This window comes from Momordica charantia (assembly GCF_013281855.1).
Source record: "Momordica charantia cultivar OHB3-1 chromosome 6 unlocalized genomic scaffold, Mcharantia_2.0 BLBB01000006.1, whole genome shotgun sequence".
Classification (NCBI taxonomy): Eukaryota; Viridiplantae; Streptophyta; class Magnoliopsida; order Cucurbitales; family Cucurbitaceae; genus Momordica; species Momordica charantia.
In genome coordinates, this window is record NW_028275164.1 from 22,446,492 (window position 1) to 22,452,803 (window position 6,312).

The 6,312-nt window shown below is 34.0% G+C and overlaps 1 pseudogene; it reads right to left on the reverse strand.

The window, feature by feature from the left end:
- Positions 1-4,217: 4,217 nt before the first annotated feature.
- On the reverse strand, positions 4,218-5,264 carry LOC148210957 (uncharacterized; annotated as a pseudogene).
- Between the last annotated feature and the right edge of the window lie 1,048 nt (positions 5,265-6,312).

Genomic DNA, 6,312 nt, shown 5'->3' on the forward strand with positions numbered 1-6,312 from the left:
ATTTAATTAAACCATATTTTCTCTTGTACATCTTATGTGCATTAATTTTTTAACCTAAAGTTTTAATATGAATCTTATTCATATTAATTTTATTTGAATCTCATTCAAATAATTTATCTCATAATATATAGTTTTAATTTAAAATTAACTATATATTATAATGTATCAATATAGATATAATCCATTAAATAATTTGAACTGGGCAGAATAGAAGAGCAAGTACAAGTATTAGTAAAATAGCAAAAATGTGTTCCTCGTCATTAATATGTTTGCTCGCGGTAATTGTGACCTCTCGGGAGAATCGATGACTGCGTCAAAGATGCACTTGCTAAAAATTAATTATATATTATAATGTATCAATATATATATAATCCATTAAGTAATTTGAACCGTTAAAATTCTTCCAAAAACTTGATCCTCGTTTTACCCGTTATGAGCTAGCAAGGGGACCTAATGGACCTATAGATCAGAAGCTCCAACGATACGAAATTAATCGATCAAACTCATTGACCGAGTTGATCAACATTCGTTAACTACGGGTTACTCCATTAAAGACCCGCAGTTGCACTCTTCTCACTGCAGAATGTTTTCGTGTCCATGGATATACGACTATTAATGACAAGTCAATCCTTCACGAGTGCTCGTAACTCAAGTTGGGTCAAATTACCGTTTTACCCTTGAGTGACATCTTACTCCTTAAATACCACTGCTTCTCTAATGAACAACCCGGTTATGGTCCGACCAATAACTGGAAGTCCCTCTCGGGCCAATGAGAGGGTGCGGCCCCTTGTTTAAGTCTTGGAGTCAGCATTTAGGAGAACACTCATCTGCTCCCCTAAGTCGGGGAAAAGTGAATTCCATCTTGTGAAGTTATGTTCCCAGCTCCCCACTCGGTCTCGTCCCCAAAATGGTAGGAATATTGAGTTTACAACTCGGGCCACTCTCACCCATACAGATCAAAGGACGAGCCCTCACGGGCAGGAGTCTATAACTCACTCAAGATTAAGAATGAGTTGTTTGGTTATCCTATGAAATAGCAATCTGTTAGTAAACGACGTTACATCTAAAGATTGACTATTTCGCAGACCGGTCTTATACAAACTCATTGTATAAGATACCCCCACTCGCATGTCTCCCCACGAACAACCTGGGTCGAGTCGTCTGTAACATTTACAAAGTGAGCCGTATCCATAGTGTTGTCAGGATAAGGTACCTAACCTTATCCATATACTATAGACCCTTCAGATTATTCACGATATCAAATATATACCTCGTATATCAGGGGTATATCAAATATATACCCAGTATATATACTGTCCCGTTTACATTAAAATAACCTTGGATATTTAGTTTATTGGATTTTGGACAATGTAATGCTATGAATCCAACAACAAATTTATTGAATAAAACTTTATTGAATATACATTTATTTTTACATAAATACAAAACTATGAGTTTAGGGCAACACACCCAACAGCCAGACCTACTTAATGACCCCAACCCAGCCCATTGTCCGCGCGTAGATAAGCTCGAGCTGTGTGGAAATGAGAGAGGGAGGGGAGGAGTATTTATAGAGGTGGCTCCCCTCCCTCTATGTCCCCGAGCGATGTTGGGCAACTTGTTTTCTTTTTCTGCCGTTTGACTTTTTTTTTCTTTTTCTTTGTTTGGCTTTTTCTTTATAATTCTATTTAATTTTATTTATTTAAAAATTTCAAATTGTAATTTGTTATTATTTTCTCTTTCTCTCCTTTTTATTCATTATTTTTCTTCCCCACAAATTTAAATTATTCTCTGAAACTCTCCTATTTTTTTTACAAAATTCCTTCTTTCTAAATAAAATGGATATTATCAAAATGTTTTTTTCTAATATTTATTTTATTTTATATTTATTTTAGTTATATTAAGTAATTATTTTATCCTCATCCTCTTTTATTTCTCTTATATGTATATTGTTATCAAAATCATGAAAGTTTATTTTAAATTTTATTATGATCTTATTTGACATAAAAATATCATAGTATCGATATTTCATATTATGTTAAATTATGTAATTAAAGATTATATTGGATTAGAAACTATGAACAAAACAAAATCAAGCAACAATGAACTTTAATTTACTAATTCAAATATTGTCCATGTTTGTGTATAGGATTTTGTTCACGACATTTTAATTGCAACGATATTTTCATAAGTATATTACTTATATATTTAGATATGATGGTTAAAAGTGATCAATTATAAGCTAATTAAGCTACAATTGAAGTCTTAATTACTAATTCAAAAAATTTGCATCAATATCTAAAATTTTCGTGATTTTTCCCGAAATATCCATCAACATCGACATGTCTGTAAAATCGGGACCTCGACATTTCCATCGACATCGACATTTCAAACCTTGTCACAACATAATGTCACTACTTGATTTACTTCTTTTGTAAATCCTTCATTAGTTGTTTTGTCCACATATTCTCCTATGCAGCTATTGTTGCGTCTCGCAATATTATGCTTCTGTGGTAGATAATGCAACTTTTGGTTGTCTCTTTGCTGCACCCAAAAATTGCTCCATAACCAAGCTTGAACAAGTAGCCAATAGTTGACCGTCACGTATCATGATCTCCAGCATAATCAGCATCACAAAAGCCTTCTAACTTGCAGTCATCTCCTTTCTTATATAAAAGACCATATTCAATCGTTCTTTTTAGATATCTTAAATTCTTCGAACTGCTTAAATATGAGGTTTTTTTTTTGTTTCTACATGCAGCGACACATAACACCAACAAAATATGAGATATCAGGTCTTGTTAGGGTACAATAAGATTAAACTACCTACCAATGGATGATACATCATTGGGTCATCAAGATCTTTTAATTTCCATCATAAAATATATAACTATTTGTTAACCTTCATTGGTGTGGATATTGACTTGCAATCGTTCATTATGTATTACTACAGAAGATCCTTCACATACTTCTATTGTCTAAGAAAAAACTCTTTTTTTTTTCGTTTTATCTCTTGTCTGAGGAGATGCTTTAATTCTTAGAGTTCTTTCATTTCAAAACGAATCGACAAATTTTGCTTTATTTGTTGAATCTCTTTTGTATGGTCTCCTAATATTATTAGATCATCTACATAGACCAATATGATTGTAGCCTTTGAGTCTTGAGTTTTCACGAATAAGCTAGAATTTGTCGGAGCCACTGTATAGCCACTCTAAACTAGGAATTCAGTAATTTTTATATACCAGGCTCTTATTAATTGTTCTAAACCATATAAAGCCTTCCTCAGCTTGCAAACGTTGTCCTGATGAGCTCCACACTCAAATTCTCTTTTGACTGCTCCATGTATATGTCTCGATTAAGCTCTCCGTTTAAGAATGCATTTTCAACATTCATTTGTCACAGCTTTTCCAATCCTTATTGGCTGCAAGTGTTAGTATGACTCGAACAGTGGTAAGATTTGCTATTGGACTAAACGTCTCATCATAGTCAAAACCATATTGTTAGAGAAACCACGAGCCACTAATTGAGCTTTGTATCTCTGGAGTTTTATTTTGTAAACTCATTTACACGATATGGGTTTACCATCTTCAGGTTTTCGCACCAAGCCCTATGTTCGATCTTCTTCCCTATGGCCTCTCTCCCTAGGATGTTATGAGATGCTTCTTCATATATTGTTGGCTCTTTATATGTTGCTAATGCTGCATTAATGTATCTGAAATTACATTTTCTTTGTCTTATTGATCTCCGCAATTGTGACTCTTGATCATGTACTCCACTTTGCCATAAACACTATGTCCTTAACTGTTCTTCTTCCTCTTCGTTGTTTTCCTATGGAAAATCTTCTTCTTGAGCTTTGTTGCACATGACTAGTCTTCCCTTTTGATCCTTCTTTGAATGAGCTTAAGTCTCCAGATGCCTTTTCTAATTCTAGTGGCCACTATGATGATGCTTCATCAAGTATAATATTGGTTGTGACATCGTCTAGTGATAGAATCAATGCACCTCCACCCTTTTCTTTGGTTGTCATAGCCAAAGAATATGCATCTAATTACTTTCTTGTCAATCTTGCTTCTCAAATGATCTTAAACACGTACGTAGCATATGCAACCAAATACTCGAAAATGTTTGACTGTTCGCTTGATGTTGAGCAGCTTGACATAAGGTGACTTAAATTCAAGTTTTTGTTGGGGGAAGTCTAATCACATAGGCTACTATTCTCATAGGCTCAGCCCAAAATCTTCCTGGAACATTATTTGCATGTAACATGTTACGACATACTTCTGCGAGATGTTTATTCTTTCTTTCGGCCGCTCCATTTTATTATGGCGTATTTGAACACGTTAATTGATGACGTATCATAAATTGTCGTAGATATTGAGAAAATTCATTTGATAGACATTCTCCCCCATTATCTATACATAAGCAAGGGATATCTTGGGTGGCTTGAGGCCTCAAGGAATATCCTTAAGGTATTGGGTTAAAGTCAAATGGAATGCAACTCCACCAAGTGATGACTCCTTGAGTATGTACGAGTATGCTTGACAAGACCAAATACGTCAATGTGCACCAACCCACATAACAATTACAACAACTCATCCTACTTTTTTTTATACTTTGGATGACCTTTTCTTTGACCACTAAGAGTGCTTCTTCATTATTGCTCTTTTGTGTTATCCGTAACATTTGCTTGGCTAATTATTCTTGATAAACAAGCATATTTTCGTGGTCTACAAGGAAGGTTGGACTAACCAACCTTGAATAGCAATAATGAAGCTTCTATATTCAGATTTAAGGCCATGTATAATAATTCTCCTCATTATTGACTCTGAAATAGTGGCAGTAGGATCTAATTTAGAGATTTCACGACATAGAGTTTTTACCTTATTGAAGTATTGATTGATTTTCATCTCCCTTTGAGGAACTTAAAGAAACTCGTTCTCTAGAAGCTACAATCTTGTATCATTTTTCTTTGAAAAGAGTCAGACAAATGTGTCCTATGCCACTTTAAGGGTCTCTGCATTCCAAATGTGCTCCAACATTTTCTTCATAAATAGTAGTTTTGATAGCAAATATGACCTTCCTTGTCTTAATTTCCCATTTCTTCAGGGCTATAGCATCCTCTGGTGCATGACATCACTGCGTCCAACGACTTCCCATAAGTCTTGCTCTTGAAGATATGACACCATGCAAGTGGACCATGTTTTGTAATTTTCGAGGTTGAACTTCTTGATTCCTCCAACAATTTGAAGGTCTCCTCCCATCATCTTGTAATGATTTATGCACTCCACGAAAAAAAGTTGTGTCCTAGACAACAAACTTCACAGTCCCAAATTGTCCCTGATCTCTAGAAGCTCCACCAAAGTAAGCTATGGTAACCTGGCTCTGATACCACTTGTAGAAGAAATTAGCATAAAATGAAAGAGACAATTACTTGAATAAAGAAACTTTTATAAGGAAAGTGCAAATATGGACACTATTTGAGAGATGACTCTCTCACACTTCACTAAATTTATCCTCACTTTCTTCATTCACTTCATTTGATTAACTCACCTATGAGGACATCTTTCCTATTTGTAGGAGAAGAATCTTTGGAGTTCAAGCAAAAGGATTTTTTTTAGACTCCTCTTAAATCTTACATATTCTAAATATTCTCTTTATCTATTCTTGTCCAAAGAATTTTTCTAGAATCCCTTGAAGCTTAAGGGAAAAGCATAAGACATTTGTACAACATTATATATATATATATATATATATATATCTATTTACAATCTCCAAAAATAATCTAGAAAGACTAATATATTTAAGAGCTTTTTGAGCTCCAAGAAGCTTGTACATAAATAGTCTTGTATTTTAACAAATAATCCAAAAAAGAGAATTGAGTGGTTGTGGGAACAGTGTAAATAAAGGAATCTATATCATGTTGATTTAGCAAGGATGTTTTTAATTGTATAATCCTAAGAAGTTATTGTTGGTACTTAGAAGCAAGATAGTCAATGTAGGTGATATCTTGAGTAAGATCTCCATTGTAATCTTCACAACTATAGTAGAACGTGCTTTTTCAGAAGACTAGATGCAGTCCTAAGATTGGAAGAAGTGTTAAATAGATCAATGATTTGAACTCAAAATTTTCCTGCTCTCCCCTATGTCATAGATTGAAAGATTAGACTTTTGTTTTGTGGAATTTGTTAAGAGATGTGCCTAAACTAGCTTTGGATTGACACTAACACATATTCATACATCATGCACATAAATATATTTTGCCTTCATGTTGTCCAACTAATGAAATATTGGAAAATAGGATTGAGTTGCCAA